This window comes from Tursiops truncatus, chromosome 9 (assembly GCF_011762595.2).
Source record: "Tursiops truncatus isolate mTurTru1 chromosome 9, mTurTru1.mat.Y, whole genome shotgun sequence".
Lineage (NCBI taxonomy): Eukaryota > Metazoa > Chordata > Mammalia > Artiodactyla > Delphinidae > Tursiops > Tursiops truncatus.
This window is the reverse complement of record NC_047042.1, coordinates 80,534,529-80,551,694: the sequence shown is the minus strand read 5'-3', so window position 1 is coordinate 80,551,694 and position 17,166 is coordinate 80,534,529. Positions and strand designations below refer to the sequence as shown.

Genomic DNA, 17,166 nt, shown 5'->3' with positions numbered 1-17,166 from the left:
TAACAGGATTTTTCTTCATGTCATTTCAGGCGCTTACTACCCTCTAATTTGAATTATAATAGAATGGCCACATGTACATTTTTATGGTTCTTTATTTATCTCATCTCCCTTTTCTCTCATACTATTGTCCTTTTATTCATCTTTAAAAATTCGTTCCATAAAGTATTCATTAAACATGCATCTTTTACCAGGCGTCGTTCTAGATACCAAGATACAACAATGAATAATACAATTAATACTTGCTGGATGCTTACTCTGTTCCAGGTACCGTTTTAAATATTTGCTTATATCAACTTATTTAACCTACTCAATTACCCTATCATGTAGGTTTCATAGGTTGGGTTCCCTCAGAGGCAAACCCTTAGGCTAGCATTTGAGGGGGACTAATTTAGATGGGAAGGGATCTCGGGAAGGACTGGTAAGGGAGTGGAGAACTGAGACAGGGAAGGAAAAGAGGAGAAGAAAGTCATTAGCAGGTGTATGGGCTGTGGTTGCAGAACTCTGGTGTAGAGCTGGCTTCCGTTGTTCCACCAAACAGGTGAGGAAGCTGAGATGTTTATCTTCAGACTTTGATTCATCATAGCGTGGAGACCATTTTAACCCCTTGGCACTTCCGGCCTGCCCCACATGTAGACCGGGTATCCTCTCTGGGCCAGAGGATGCTTTTTGGCTGAAGACTGTAGTTGCTGCAATGGGAGGCCATCTGAGGGCACAAGAATCCTAAGTGTTGAGGGAGTGAAGCACTAATACCGTTGGCTACAGTTAGTACCAAATGAGAAAGATGAAGCAAAGGTGAAGCAAAGAGCGGGTAAGTCACACAGCCAGGAAGTGGTAGCTCTGGGGTTTGAACCCAGGCCCTTGATCACTAAGATAGACTGCCCTTGTGCTCAAGTGCTGTAAAGACCACCTACTTTAAAGCAGGGTAAGGTAATGAAGAGTAAAGGAAGTTGCCGTTTCACAGGAAAAGCCTTTCTGAAGAGGGCACCTGTGAACAGAAACCTGAATGAGGTGAGGAGGAAGTGAGCATAGGGATAAGCTTAGGAAAGAACCTTCCAGCTTGGAAAGTGTCTGGAGTGTTTAAGGTACAGCAAGGAGACCAGGGCAGCTGGAACAGGGTGAGTGCAAGGAAGAATGACAGGCATCCAAGGGCCATATCATGTAGGGCCCAGAAGCCCACGTATGACTTCCTGTGCTTTCGGCTCCTGTATCATTAATGCTGTTGCTTCTTGTCTCCTGTTGAGTCTATCAGTTTTCTAAGATGTTCATCAAGTTCCTCTACTGAAAGGTTTTCAAAGGTCTTTTCCTATGACTTTTCAGAATGAGGTTCTTTATCCTTGTGGATTTGGAGTGTTCTCCAATGGCACCGTGTATTTTTATGTACTTGTTTGTGCATTTATGTAACAGGGGCAACCTCTCCAGAGCCAGCGTGGGTGTGTTGCTTCTGTGTGATTCTTTCTCTACTCCTTTGCTTGGTCTTTCACAGATGGAAAAGACAGTGGAGGAATGCACAAAGCTCCAAGCCCAAGCCCTGTCCTAGTAGCAAGGAGGCTTTCCTTTTCTGTAACGTTACTGCTCTGCACTGGGATCTCGTCTTCTGCTCCCACTGTGAGCCAGCCAGTTGTGGTGCATGTTTCTTCCAGAAGTAAAGGGGAATTAGTGGCAAACAGCATCCCGAGCTGTACTGCAGGCAAGGGCACAGACAGGAGTTCTCTGGCAGGGTCTTGGATCTGTGAAGAGGATCCCTGATGATGGGGGTGGGGTGGGGTGCCGGGCAGTAGTGGCAGATTTAGATTGTTCCTGTTGCTTCAAAAAGCAGTGGCTCTGCAGTAGACAGCTTCTCAACAATTATTGTCTTCCTGGCATTTCTTAAAATGATATTCACATGCACAACCCACTTTTCTGTGTGTCTACAGGGGTTCGTGCAATTTCTAATGTGATAGAGGTGACTTCACCCTTTCTTTCCAAATTTGTGAATTGTCAGAATGCAAGCACTAATGTAATTTAGGTGTAATTGTGTTCAAGTGTCTATAAAATAATATTGGTAAGAAACGACTTTCTATACACCTCACAGCTGGTCTCAACGCCCAGCTACTCAGTTTCAGGTGGTCAAAAATCTATCATGTCTTAAAGGTTATGGAGTCTAGGAAGGCAGACATCAGAGGGAGGACCTTTGGTCCTTTGGCATAATTTCAGGTGAGTAGGCAATCTCTCTCCTGGGCACCCCGCTGGGAATGCGCATACTCTTAAATCCACTTTAAGCCATTTAAAAATTTGCTTCAGATCCTGGAATTAGCCTTATTGTTAGTACTTTCTTTAGATGATATATTTGCTTTTCACTTTTTCTTAGTGTTCATAGTTAATTTAGTGGGAGATTAGAAAAGTGTATATGAGAGACATCTACCTAGATGACAGTTTATTTCAGAGTTGTAACTTGTACCAATTTAATAAAGTTTTATTTTTCATTTAAATTGCTTTAGATTCAAAACCTATATTTAAACACCTATATTATTCTGAGGCAATAAAATTCTAAATCAGATATTGTTTCTGTATTTATATAGCTCTCATATATTAATTTCTGAATAGCAACGGTTAGAGTGCTTTTAAAAGTATGTTCTTAATGTACCCTCATACCTCATACTCCAACCCACAGAATTTTATAGAATATTTTAAATACTGTCTTATTGAACTTATGTATTGATACTCATTAACATTTAATTTTATATATGTCATTGTGTATTTAACTATTTAAATATTTTACTTGAATACATTTGGGTACTAGCTAAAATTACTTGATTTTTGTGATTCAATAATTATATATGTATGTATATATTTCTATAGTTGTATTATTAAATAAAATATTTAGCATATAAATATACATGTTTACTAATAGTATAAATAGTACTTAAAATACTATTTGATAGATTTTATATTATTCAGTTATTGGAACATAATAAAATACTGTGAAATGCTTTGGGGAAATCTCATTTTGTTAAAGAAGAAAAATGAAGTATGGAGAATATATAAATTTATATTTTTAAATGCTTGACATTATTTTTAATGAGCATTTTTTTAAGTGCTTGACAGTATTTTTTAAGCCTGATTTTGAGCCAGAGGGAGAATAAGTGACAGAAAACACTGGTCCCGTGGGGAAATGGGTTCACCCTTCATGGGAAAAGGCTTGCAACTCAAAGAGTGGTGGTGGCCAGAACGGGGAACTATTCATCTACACAGACACAGAGATGTGACAGCCAAGTACATTTAAATATCCAACATGGTAATTGGATGAGTCTGCCTCCTCAGCTTAAATTCTGAACTTCTAGGTTGTTCCCTGTCTCTGTTCAGAAACCAGCGAACCTTCTGCCTCAGCCAGTGCATTAAACAAGGAGCGGGCCGTACTGAGTTCTTCTGTATTCCCCCTTCTCTTAGCCACGTTATTAAGCAACATAGGGATCGCAGACCTTTAACAGGGGTGGGGTAAGGCTTGGAAGGGACAGACAGGGCCTCCTGCTGCTGTTCCTGAGTCCTGAGCATCACCGTCAGGGGCCTAATGCATGTACTTTGCACCCCAAGTTTTAAAGAGAGATGCCCTGGATTGAAATATGCATGGGTCATATGTATTTATGCACGTGATAATTGACAATCTAAATTGAAGGTGGCACAGACAGCAGACCGCAGTCTTTGATTACTGAGTATAATGAGATTACTCTTAGAGAGGCCAACTTTGTTGAAGATGTAAATCTGGGGGTTTGTGACTCGCTTCGATCTGCCTGGCTGTTGATAACTTGTAGACTGTGCTCTGATGCTTTTCGAAAATCTCCAGTTGTCATGAGTGAACATCTGCTCTTACTTCCTTTACAATTCTTTTTCACAGCTTGTACCTCATCTGCGAGAACCCACAGACTATAGGCTGACATGAGGTACTGTTTCTAGCTACATGTAAGAATGTACATCAGTTTAAGTAACTTTGGATATCTTTTTATTTCATTTCCTTTTCTTCCCCAAGCCTCATTATATGCTGACATTGATTTTTCACTTCTTTTTAAAGTGCTGCTTAAAATTTTGAAGATGGTTACAGGAGACTTGTGTGAAAACAACCAAAATCCCCAATCATTTTTTTTCTAAAACAGATGCTTATTATGCATGTGTGCATATTTCCAGCTTCCCCTTTTCAGGCACATATTTTAAAATGTGCTTTAAGCAAGCGTGTCTCTAAGTTACACACATTTACATTCAAAAAGGAGGCAAAATAAATGAATCATCATGAAGCATCCCCGAGATACACGTATTTGTTAGGATAACCAGTTGTTGTAATAAGCAACACCAGAATCTCAGTGGGTTAACATGATAAAGGTTGATTTCTTTTTTTTTCTTATTTGTCATCAGTTTTATACACATCAGTGTATACGTTGTCAATCTCAATTGCCCAATTCATCACACCACCATCCCCACCCCCCCGCAGCTTTCCCCCCTTGGTATCCATACGTTTGTTCTCTACATCTGTGTCTCAGCTTCTGCCCTGCAAACCGGTTCATCTGTACCATTTTTCAAGGTTCCACATACATGCGTTAATATACGATATTTGTTTTTCTCTTTCTGACTTACTTCACTCTGTATGACAGTCTCTAGATCCATCCACATCTCAACAAATGACCCAATTTCGTTCCTTTTTATGGCTGAGTAATATTCCATTGTATGTATGTACCAAAAGTTCTTTATCCATTTGTCTATCGATGGGCATTTAGGTTGCTTCCATGACCTGGCTATCGTAAATAGTGCTGCAATGAACATTGGGGTGCATATGTCTTTTTGAATTATGGTTTTCTCTGGGTATATGAAAGGTTGATTTCTTTATCGATGCTGTGGTCCAGTACAGGTTAGTGAGGCTGAGGGAGGGCACTCTGCTCCATGCATTCATTTAAGGACTCAGATTCCTTTCACACATTGACTTTGCCATTCCCTAGGGCCTCACGGTTCCCTTCTGGATCTTTGTACCTGTCTAATCAATAAGGGAAGAGAGAAAGCATGGCAGATCCAGCAGGAGGTCTTTCAGAGGCAAGCCTGGAAGGATCATGCAACACTTCTGTGCAAATTTCATTGACTAGAACTGTGGTCATGGCCACACCTCACTGCAAGGGATGCTGGGAAATGTCATTGCCCACCCAGGAGGAAAGAGATACTGTCTGGGGAACAAGCTAGTCTGATTTGTCTCATTAAAGAGAACTCACTCTAGTGGCTGAGTTGGATCCCTTCCTCTAACCTGAGAGTAGGTCTAGTGAATGAAGGGTAGCTCCTAGCAGAGTAAACATAAGAACACATTCACAAAATCCCCTCCCACACACACCTGTTCAAACCTGTATACCCTCCATGTAAATGTGAATTCCTGGAGGCCAGAGGTGGTCTCTTATCTATAGGCCCTTCCTTTAGTAAAATTAACTGTTTTGGTTTTTATTTTTCTTTCTCGTTATCATTCCTGATCACTTGTGTTTTTTACCCTGACCCCAGTTTCTTCAATGCTCTCACTTTTCGCCCACCGCCCAGAACTTTGGTAGATGTTAGGAGAAAAACAATCTGATTAGATGATTTGCACTGAGATATAGTTAATTGTAAAATTCTCTTTAACTCCCAAATGTAAAATCCACCTGACATTCTCATTCTTACTCCTTATTCAGATATGTTATAGTGCCCCCTAGACCACTGTTTCAGTGTAACTGTACTTAAAGTGGCCCACACCTGTGAGTCCAAAGTTGCCCAAGTGTTGCTGTTAATACAAACACTGGTTCCCTTCATCTCTTTGACCTGTTGTTATCCTCTTGTTAAAATTAGGCTCTTCTGGTTTCCCTCTGAGCATTAATAACTGCAAATTCCTGGGCCATTGTTCTGATTCAGTGGCATTCTGACTTCTAGTATCTGTGGGGCTCTTTAATGCTTGGCTTATTCTTTAACCCAGATCGGTTCTTGGAAATCCATTTCCCACCCCTGGTCTATTCTGGTGGCTTCCAGTCCCAGAGCTGGGGTAACTTTTCAACTGAAGACAGTAGTTAACAACAAAAGGGAGTCATCAATTGATAGAAATTTAAATATTTATTAATGATTTATTTTCTTTATTTTTTGGCTGTGTCAGGTCTTCGTTAAGGACGTGGGCTTCCCTCTAGCTGCAGTGCACAGGCTTCTCTCTAGTTGAGGCGCACGAGCTCAGTAGTTGTGGCATGTGGGCTTAGTTGCCCCATGGCATGTGGGATCTCAGTTCCCTGACCAGGGATCGAACCTGTGTCCCCTGCATTGGAAGGTGGATTCTTTACCACTGGACCACCAGGGAAGTTCCTGATAGACTTTTTTAAATGAAGAAATGTAGATGGTTTCATGAAGGAGGCATAATTGTGAAGAAGATCTCTGCCATGCTGCTTCACACCGTATCCTTGACTACCACCAGAAGTGTTAGATTTGCTTTCATCTGTCACTTACCTAGCCCTAGATAAGGGCATAGGGAAAGGAGGGTTCTTACAGCTAGCCTTTCAATTTCTATCTCTTTCTGAGGAGACAGGGAAGCAGTTCTTTTAATAAGGCGGCAAGTGTGCCCAAAGGAGGGCCTGCAAGATGGGCAGCCTGACCTAACTTTACTCATCCATACATCATCCCAATTTCAATCTCCACATCCTTGTGAAAAGGAGGCCTGACTCTTCACACACTTAGGCTACTAGAGACTTTTGCTGGAAAATGAAGGAAGTTCAGGTCCTAAATGTTCCAGGGATCTTCAGATAGATGTCAGAGATCATCGATCATACCTCATTCTTCCTAAAACTAATTTCAGAAATTCCTCCCTCATTCTAATTTCCTTAGACCCTCATCTCCCCCACCAATCCCAGCCCTTAACCTGTTCCTTCATGCTGTGAGGCTATATCAGGGACCACTCATTGTCCATCAGTTTATTCTTTCTTCATCATGGGCACAGGCTAGACTGTATTTCCCAGCTTCCCTTGTATGTAAATGTTCCCATGCCCTGAGTTCCATCTTCTGCCTGAACTGACCTTTGCCATGTGATGTAATACAGTCACAGTTTCTGGGGATTAGGATGTGGACATCTTTGGGAGGGGACATTATTCAGCCTACAAAAAGCACTGTACCAAAAAGCACTGTACCAAAAGTTGGGTGATAGCTCTATTCCTAAGGATTTTAAAGTCCGCTTGAGAGAATAATTAATGATGCTGTGATAGAGGCAAATCACAAATTAGTATTATAATACATTAGAAGACTGCTCAAAACAGACTGAAGACAAAGAGAGAAGATACTGTCATGGATGCATTATTAGTTGAGCTTGGTTGATTTAGTGAGAAAAGGTAGCATTAACTAAATATAACCAGTGGCGAAGAGTTTGAAAATTATCTTGAAGGCCCTAAGAATCAGCAAAGCCTTTTCGGATTGTACGGTGACAGGAATAGTTTAAAAAGATCATCCTCATAGCCCTATGGAGGACTGATTGGAGAGAGATAAGCCTAGAAGTAAGAAGATCTAAAATGCTCTGACAAACATCCAAGTGTGATGATGAGAGCAGTGGCAGTAGAGACGGAGCCTGGGGCATATTCGAGAACAATACAGGGATAGATTCTACAGCACTTGGTAATTCTTGGCTAAAGGAAGGAGAAAGAAAATAGGATCTAGGATAGCTCATTTTTTAAGGTGACGGAAGTGTAATAATTAAAATAAGTATAAGAGGAGGAGCAGGTCTGTAGAGAGAAAGTCTGTTTTTAGATGTGTTGCATTGAATTTCCCATGGGGCATTCAGGTAGAGGTCCAGTTGCAAATAAAATAAATAAGTGTGGTGCTCAGGAGCAAACTTAAGGAAATAGTTTAAGTGCAGATTTGATGGTCCAGTGCCTTCTGATGGTTCCTGATACCCAGTCAGAGGCATAATGTTGTCAGATGCACATGGATCGGTTACCCACTCCGTCTGAAGGTGCTTCTCCTAAGGAGGCCTTGGGTACCATTTAGCCTTTCAAATCTATGGTTATTAAGTTTGGGCCTAGCCCATTCCTCAGAAAAGCAAACAACAAAAAAATCAAAACAACAATAAGCTCTACAAAATGAGGTGAGGATTAGAAGTGGAAAAGAAAAGAAGCTCCGTTACCGATCTTTTCTCTTTAAATGTTGGAGAATGGGGTAGAGGGCAAAAAGAGGAAATATTTGACAGTAGAGTTTAATGAATGTGTGGAAAAGTCTTGTTCACGAGCGTGTCTCTAAATGAATGTTCATTAAATGAAAGTGAATCATCATTCAGAGGGGAGTGCATGACAGGACAAGTCCAAGTAGAGAGAGACGGAAAAAGAATGAGAGGAAGAAAATATAGTAGGCCAATTGAATGGATTGTGAAAGTGAATTGATGATGTTGATATTTTGATGGACCTAGGAAACTATCTTTGAAGTCAATTCCAAAGAGGAATTCCAATGACCACAGCACCAAGGAAGTGTTTAAACTTCCAAGGGGTCACAAAAGGACATGTTTCTTTAGATGCATTTATTATAGTAAAATTGGTACAAAAATCTGTTTCATTTCTTTATAACCTTAATATGTTCATTTTTTAAAAGCTTAAAGGAGAAAGCAGTGCTTTACTGCTGGCTGCTCTTTACTATTCTAAGGCAAAGCGCGGGGTATGAATGAGAATTGAAAAGATTTTTGATTGTATAGATTTGGGATCAGACCCAAAATCGCGTGCCTTTGAGTTTGATCACCATTCAAGCCAAGCTGAGGCTTTTGACATTGTGAAGAAATAGTGGCAGATCAAAGGATAAAAAGAAAAATCACTGCAGATAAAATTCAGTTCACACATTTTAAAGGCAGGTATATCATATATACCACCGGGATATAAGGTGAAGCTGTTAGTGCTGATGAGGTGGCGGCTCAAGAGAGCAGAAAACATTTTATGTTTGGATGACAGTAGAATGACCAACACACTGATCTTTAATCCCTGTGTTTGCTAGAGGGAAAAAGTGAAGGAGGGCAACAAAACAAACACTCACAAAGCAGTTTACCAAAAAGCCATTTGTAAGCTTGGAGTCTCCTCAAACTTTTCTTAGAGATGAAAATTCTACCCACATCCAGTGAAAATGTTGTTTCCCTTCATTTATAAAAATAAAGAAATACCTTTGGTCAAGGCAGTATTACTATATTATATATATTAAATTCAGTTTTATATAAGATAGTGATATGTTTTTCCTAATTTATATTGTAACCATCCATAGTTTTATGTTTTATCAGCATATTCCTTATAATCAAAAATTACAAAATCTTATAATTTTAAAGGTGGTAGGATGTCTTAAAAACCATTTAGTTATCTTTCTATGTCATCCCTTTTAAATAATCATACAGTGTGACAGTTTGGGTTAAAAATCAAATTTTGCTTTCTTTATAGTCACATATAGTGCCCTTGTCAGGAAGTAATCTGTCATAAGAATGACAATGGCTCTACTCTCCAGCTACTTATTTCAGAGATAACTTTTGAGGATCAAGTGAGTTAAATGGAGGTAAGGAAGGATGAAAAAGAAGAGAGAAGGAGGGCCTTCAAGATGGCAGAGGAGTAAGACATGGAGATCACCTTCCTCCCCACAAATACATCAAAAATGCATCCACATATGGAACAACTCCTACAGAACACCTACTAAGTGCTGGCAAAAGACCTCAGAATTCCCAAAAGGCAGGAAAATCCCAGTGTACCTGGGTAAGGCAAAAGAAAAACGAAAAAACAGAGACAGAAGAATAGGGATGGGACCTGAACTTCTGGGAGGGAGCTGTGAAGGAGGAAAAGTTTCCATACACTAGAAAGCCCTTTCACTGGCAGAGACGAGGGTTGAGTGGGGAGGAAGCTTCAGAGCCATGGAGGAGAGCGCAGCAACAGGGCTGCAGAGGACAAAGTGGAGAGATTCCCACACAGAGGATCGGTGCCAACCAGCACTCACCAGCCTGAGAGGCTTGTCTGCTCACCCACTGGAGCAGGTGGGAGCTAGGAGCTGAGGCTTAGCCTTCGGAGGCAAGAGACCATTGTTACTGGGTGCACGAGGAGAGGGGATTCAGAGCACCACCTGAAAGAGCTCCAGAGATGGGTAGGAGCTGTGGCTATCAGCACGGAAACCAGAGATGGACATGAAATGCTAAGGCTGCTGCTGCAGCCACCAAGAACCCTGTATGCAAGCACAGGGCACTATCCACACCTCCCCTCCCATGTGCCTGTGCAGTCCACCCCTGCCAGGGTCCCGTGATCCAGAAACAACTTCGCCAGGAGAACACAGGGCGTGCCTCAGGCTGTTGCAACGTCATGCTGGCCTCTGCCGCCACAGGCTCGCTCCACATTCCATACCCCTCCCTTCCCCCCAGCCTGAGTGAGCCATAGCCCCCAATCAGCTGCTCCTTTAAACCCCTCCTGTCTGAGTGAAGAACAGATGCCCTCAGGCGACCTACACACAGAGGCGGGGCCAAATCCAAAGCTGAACCCAGGGAGCTGTGTGAACAAAAAAAAGAAAGGGAAATCTTTCCCAGCAGCCTCAGGAGCAGCAGATTAAATCTCCACAATCAACTTGATGTACCTGCATCTCTGCAACCTGAATACACAATGAATCATCCCCAAATTGAGGTGGTGGACTTTGGGAGCAACTGTAGACTTGGGGTTTGCTTTCTACATCTAATTTGTTTCTGGTTTTATGTTTATCTTACTTTAGTATTTAGAGCTTATTATCACTGGTAGATTATTGATTTGGTTGCTTTCATCCTTTTGTTTATACATATATATATTTTTTTCCTTTTTCTCTTTTTGTGAGTGTGTATGTTTATACTTCTTTGTGTGATGTTGTCTCTATAGCTTTGCTTTTACCATTTATCCTAGGGTTCTGTATGTTGTTTTTTTTGTTGTTGTTTTTTTGCATAGTTTTTAGTGCTTGTTATCACTGGTGGATTTGTTTATTGGTTTGGTTGCTTTCTTCTTTCTTTCTATTTTTTTTATTACTTACTAATTTTTTTATTTTTAATAATTTTTTAAATTTTATTTTATTTATTTTTTAATCTCCCTTTTCTTCTTCTGAGACATGTGGTGGACAGGGTCTTGGTGCTCCAGCTGGGTGTCAGGCCTGAGCCTCTTAGGTGGGAGAGCTGAGTTCAAGACATTGGTCCACCAGAGATCTCCCTGCTCTATGTAATATCAAACAGTGAAAGCTTTCCCAGAGATCACCATCTCAATGCTAAGACCCAGGTCCACTCAACCACCAGCAAGTTACAGTGCTGGACACCGCATGGCAATCAACTAGCAAGAGAGGAACACACCACCACTCATTAGCAGAGAGGCTGCCTAAAATCATACTAAGTTCACAGACACCCCAAAACACAACACCGGATGTGTCCTGCACACCAGGAAGACAAGGTCCAGCCTCATCCACCAGAACACAGGCACCAGATCCCTCCACCAGGAAGTCTCCACAACCCACTGAACCAACCTTACCCACTGGGGGCAGACACCAAAAACAACAGGAACTATGAACCTGCAGCCTGCAAAAAGGAGACCCCAAATGCAATAAGTTAAGCAAAATGGGAAGACAGAGAAATATGCAGCAGATGAAGCAACAAGTTAAAAACTCACCAGACCAAACAAATGAAGAAACAGGCAGTCTACCTGAAAAAGAATTCAAAAAAGAATGATGGTAAAGATGGTCCAAAATCTTGCTAATAGAATGGGGAAAATACAAGAAAAGTTTAACAGGGACCTAGAAGAGCTAAACAGCAAACAAACAATGATGAACAACACAATAAATGAAATTAAAAATTGTCTCGAAGGAATCAATAGCAGAATAACTGAGGCAGAAGAACAGATAAGTGACCTGGAAGATAAAATAGTGGAAATAACTACCACAGAGCAGAATAAAGAAAAAAGAATGAAAGGAATTGAGGACAGTCTCAGAGGTCTCTGGGACAACATTAAACACACCAACATTCGAATTATAGGGGTCCCAGAAGAAGAAAAGTAAAAGAAAGGGACTGAGAAAATATTTGAAGAGATTATAGTTGAAAACTTTCCTAATATGGGAAAGGAAATAGGCAATCAAATCCAGGAAGTGCAGAGAGTCCCATACAGGATAAATCCAAGGAGAAACATGCCAAGACACATATTAAACTATCAAAAATTAAATACAAAGAAAAAATATTAAAAGCAGCAAGGGAAAAGCAACAAATAACATACAAGGGAGTCCCCATAAGGTTAACATCTGATTTCTCAGCAGAAACTGCAAGCCAGAAGGGTGTGGCAGGACATATTTAAAGTGATGAAGGAGAAAAACCTACAACCAAGATTACTCTACCCAGCAAGGATCTCATTCAGATTTGACGAAGAAATTAAAACTTTTACAGACAAGCGAAAGCTACGAGAATTCACCACCACCAAAGCAGCTTTACAACAAATGCTAAAGGAACTTCTCTAGGCAGGAAACACAAAAGAAGGAAAAGAACTACAATAACAAAACCAAAACTATTAAGAAAATGGTAATAGGAATATACATATCGATAATTACCTTAAATGTAAATGGATTAAATGCTCCAAACAAAAGACATAGACTGGCTGAATGCATACAAAAACAAGATCCGTATATGCTGTCTAGAAGACAACCACATCAGACCTAGGGACACCTACAGACTGAAAGTGAGGGGATGGAAAAAGATATTTGATGGAAATGGACATCAAAAGAAAGCTGGAGTACCAATTCTTATATCAGACAAAATAGACTTTAAAATAAAGACTATTACAAGAGACAAAGAAGGACACTACATAATGATCAAGGGATCAATCCAAGAAGAGGCTATAACAAATGTAAATATTTATGCACACAAGTTAGGAGCACTTCAATACATAAGGCAAATGCTAACAGCCATAAAAGGGGAAATCGACAGTAACACAATAATAGTAGGGGATCTTAATACCCCACATCCACCAATGGACAGATCATCCAAAATGAAAATAAATAAGGAAACACAAGCTTTAAATGATACATTAAACAAGATGGACTTAACTGATATTTCTAGGACATTCCATCCAAAAACAACAGGATTACTTTCTTCTCCATTGCTCATGGAACATTCTCCAGGATAGCTCATATCTTGGAACACAAAACAAGCATTGGTAAATTTAAGAAAATTGAAATCGTATCAAATATCTTTTTCACCACAAGGCTATGAGACTAGATATCAATTACAGGAAAAAATCTGTAAAAAATACAAACACATGGAGGCTAAATAATACACTACTACTAAATAACCAAGAGATCACTGAAGAAATCAAAGAGGAAATCAAAAAATACCTAGAAACAATTGACAAGGAGAACACAATGACCCAAAACCTATGGGATGCAGCAAAAGCAGTTCTAAGAGTAAAGTTTATAGCAATACAGTCCTACCTCAAGTTTATAACAGTACAATCCTACCTTAACAAACAAGAAACATCTCAAATAAACAACCTAACCTTACACCTAAAGCAATTAGCGATAGAACAACAACAACAAAAACCCAAGGTTAGCAGAAGGAAAGAAATCATAAAGATCAGATCAGAAGTAAATGGAAAAGAAATGCAGGAAATGATAGCAAAGATCAATAAAAGTAAAAGCTGATTCTTTGAGAAGATAAACAAAATTGATAACCCATTAGCCAGACTCATCAAGAAAAAAAGGAGAAGACTCAAATCAATAGAATTAGAAATGAGAAAAGAGGGGTAACAACTGAAACTGAAGAAATACAAAGGATCATGAGGGATTCCTACAAGCAACTATATGCCAGTAAAATGGACAACCTGGAAGAAATGGACAAATTCTTAGAAAAGCACAACTTTCTGCGACTGAACCAGGAAGAAATAAAAATATAAACAGACCAATCACAAGGACTGAAATTGAAACTGTGATTAAAAATCTTCCAATAAACAAAAGCCCAGGACCAGATGTATTCACAGGCAAATTCTATCGAACATTTAGAGAAGAGCTAACACCTATCCTTCTCAAATTCTTTCTAAATATAGCAGAGGAAGGAATACTCCACAACTCATTGTACAAGGCCTCCATCACCCTGATACCAAAGCCAGACAAAGATGTCACAAGAAAACTACAGGCCAATATCACTGATGAACATAGATGCAAAAATCCTCAACAAAATACTAGGAAACAGAATCCAACAGCACATTAGGAATTATACACCCTGATCAAGTGGGGTTTATCTCAGAAATGCAAGGATTCTTCAATATATGCAAATCAGTCAATGTGATACACCATATTAACAAATTCAAGGAGAAGAACTATATGATAGTCTCAATAGATGCAGGAAAAGCTTTTGACAAAATTCAACACCCATTTATGATAAAAAAAAAACCCTCCAGAAAGTAGGCATAGAGGGAGCTTACCTCAACATAATAAAAGCCATATATGACAAACCCATAGCCAACATCATTCTCAGTGGTGAAAAGCTGAAACCATTTCCACTAAGAACAGAAACAAGACAGGGTTGCCCACTATCACCACTATTATTCAACATAGTTTTGGAAGTTTTAGCCACAGCATCAGAGAAGAAAAAGAAATAGAAGGAATCCAAATCGGAAAAGAAGAAGTAAAACTGTCACTGTTTGCAGATGACATGATACTATACATAGAGAATCCTAAAGATGCTACCAGAAAACTAGTAGAGCTAATCAATGAATTTGGTCAAGTTGCAGGATACAAAATTAATGTGCAGAAATCTCTTGCATTCCTATACACTAATGATGAAATATCTGAAAGTGAAATCAAGAAAACACTCCCATTTACCATTGCAACAAAAAGAATAAAATACCTAGGAATAAACCTACCTAACGAGACAAAAAACCTGTATGCAGAAAACTATAAGACACTGATGAAAGAAATTAAACATGATACAAACAGATGGAGAGATATACCATGTTCTTGGAATGGAAGAATCAACATTGTGAAAATGACTATACTGTCCAAAGCAATCTACAGATTCAGTGTAATCCTTATCAAACTACCAATGGCATTTTTCACAGAACTAGAACAAAAAACTTCATAGTTTGTATGGAAACACAAAATATCCCGAATAGCCAAAGCAATCTTGAGGAAGAAGAATGGAGCTGGAGGAATCAGGCTTCCTGACTTCAGACTATACTACAAAGCTACAGTAATCAAGACAGTATGGTACTGGCACAAAAACAGAAATATAGATCAATGCAACGGGGTAGAAAGCCCAGAAATAAACCCATGCATGTATGGTCACCTTTTCTTTGATAAAGAAGGCAAGAATATACAATGGAGAAAAGACAGCCTCTTCAATAAGTGGTGCTGGGAAACTGGACAGCTACATTTAAAAGAATGAAATTAGAACACTCCCTAACAGCATATACAAAATTAAAGTCAAAATGGATTAAAGACCTAAACGTTAAGGCCAGACACTATAAAACTCTTAGAGGAAAACATAGGCAGAACACTCTATGACATAAATCACAGGAAGATCCTTTTTGACCCACCTCCTAGAAAAATGGAAATAAAAATAAAAATAAATAAATGGGACCTAAAGAAACTTAAAAGCTTTTGCACAGTAAAAGAAACCATAAACAAGATGAAAAGATAACCTTCAGAATGGGAGAAAATATTTGCAAATGAAGCAACTGACAGAAGATTAGTCTCCGAAATATACAAGCAGCTCATTCAGGTCAGTATCAAAGAAACAAACAACCCAAACCAAAAATGGGCAGAAACCTAAATAGACATTTCTCCAAAGAAGATATACAGATTGCCAACAAACACATGAAAGGATGCTCAACGTCCATAATCACTAGAGAAATGCAAATCAAAATTACAATGAGGTATCACCTCACACCGGTCAGAATGGCCATCATTAAAAAATCTACAATCATTAAATCCTGGAGAGGGTGTGGAGAAAAGGGAACTCTCTTGCACTGTTGGTGGGAATGTAAATTTATACGGCCACTATGGAGAACAGCATGGAGGTTCCTTAAAAAACTACAAATAGAATTACCATATGACCCAGCAATCCCACTACTGGGCATATACCCTTAGAAAACCATAATTCAAAAAGAGTCATGTACCTCAGTGTTCATTGCAGCACTATTTATAATAGCCAGGACATGGAGACAACCTAAGTGTCCATAAACATGAATGGATAAAGAAGATGTGGCACGTATATACAATGGAATATGACTCAGCCACAGTCATAACGCAGAAACAAAACTGCGTTATTTGTAGTGAGGTGGGTGGACCTAGAGTCTGTCATACAGAGTGAAGTAAGTCAGAAAGAGAAAAACACCGTATGCTAGCACACATATATGGAATCTAAAAAAAACAAACCGTTCTGAATAACATTGGGGCAGGACAGGAATAAATACACAGACGTAGAGAATGGACTTGAGGACACGGGGAGGGGCAAGGGTAAGCTGGGACGAAGTGAGAGAGTGGCCCGGACATATATACACTCCCAAATGTAAAATAGGTTCTAGTGGGAAGCAGCTGCATAGCACAGGGAGATCAGCTCGGTGCTCTGTGTCCACCTAGAGGGGTGGGATATGGAGGATGGGAGGGAGACGCCAGAGGGAGGAGTTGTGGGGATATATGTATGCGTATAGCTGGTTCACTTTGTTATACAACAGAAACTAACGCGCCATTGTAAAGCAGTTATACTCCAATAAAGATGATGTCACAAAAGAGAAATGTAAAAAGTTTCAAATAATTTTTACATTATCAGAAATTTATAATGGAAAGAACTCTAGGGAAATTTGCTTGGTGAATTATAAGCACAAATTTATAGTTATTATAATTCTAAGAAAATTTGAAAGATTCCATAGTATTTGGAAAGATTTTAATCAGTGATGATGACTTCTTGGAGGGTGAAAATGATTGTGAAATATTAATGTGCTAACCTATAACTGTAAGTACAATTAAAATTATGCTTAGTTGGAAAAAAAAAAAGAAATGTGAGTCCATATTCCTGAGGGAATAATACATTATGGAGAGATCACTAACAAATAGCTTTTGCAGTATTCTAGGCAAAACACTGTTAGAGTTTGATACATGTTTGGGGGAAAGATTAAGAAATTTGTTCTTTATCTCATCAGTCTGAGTTTATACACTGTTGTAATTTGACCCCATCTGTAG

At 39.4% G+C, this 17,166-nt stretch overlaps 1 protein-coding gene across 1 annotated transcript in view; it reads left to right on the top strand.

Moving 5' to 3' along the window:
• Positions 1-17,166, top strand: part of GRM8 (glutamate metabotropic receptor 8) — a 755,367-nt gene that overhangs the window by 508,387 nt on the left and 229,814 nt on the right. The gene's annotated exons all lie outside the window — the stretch shown is intronic.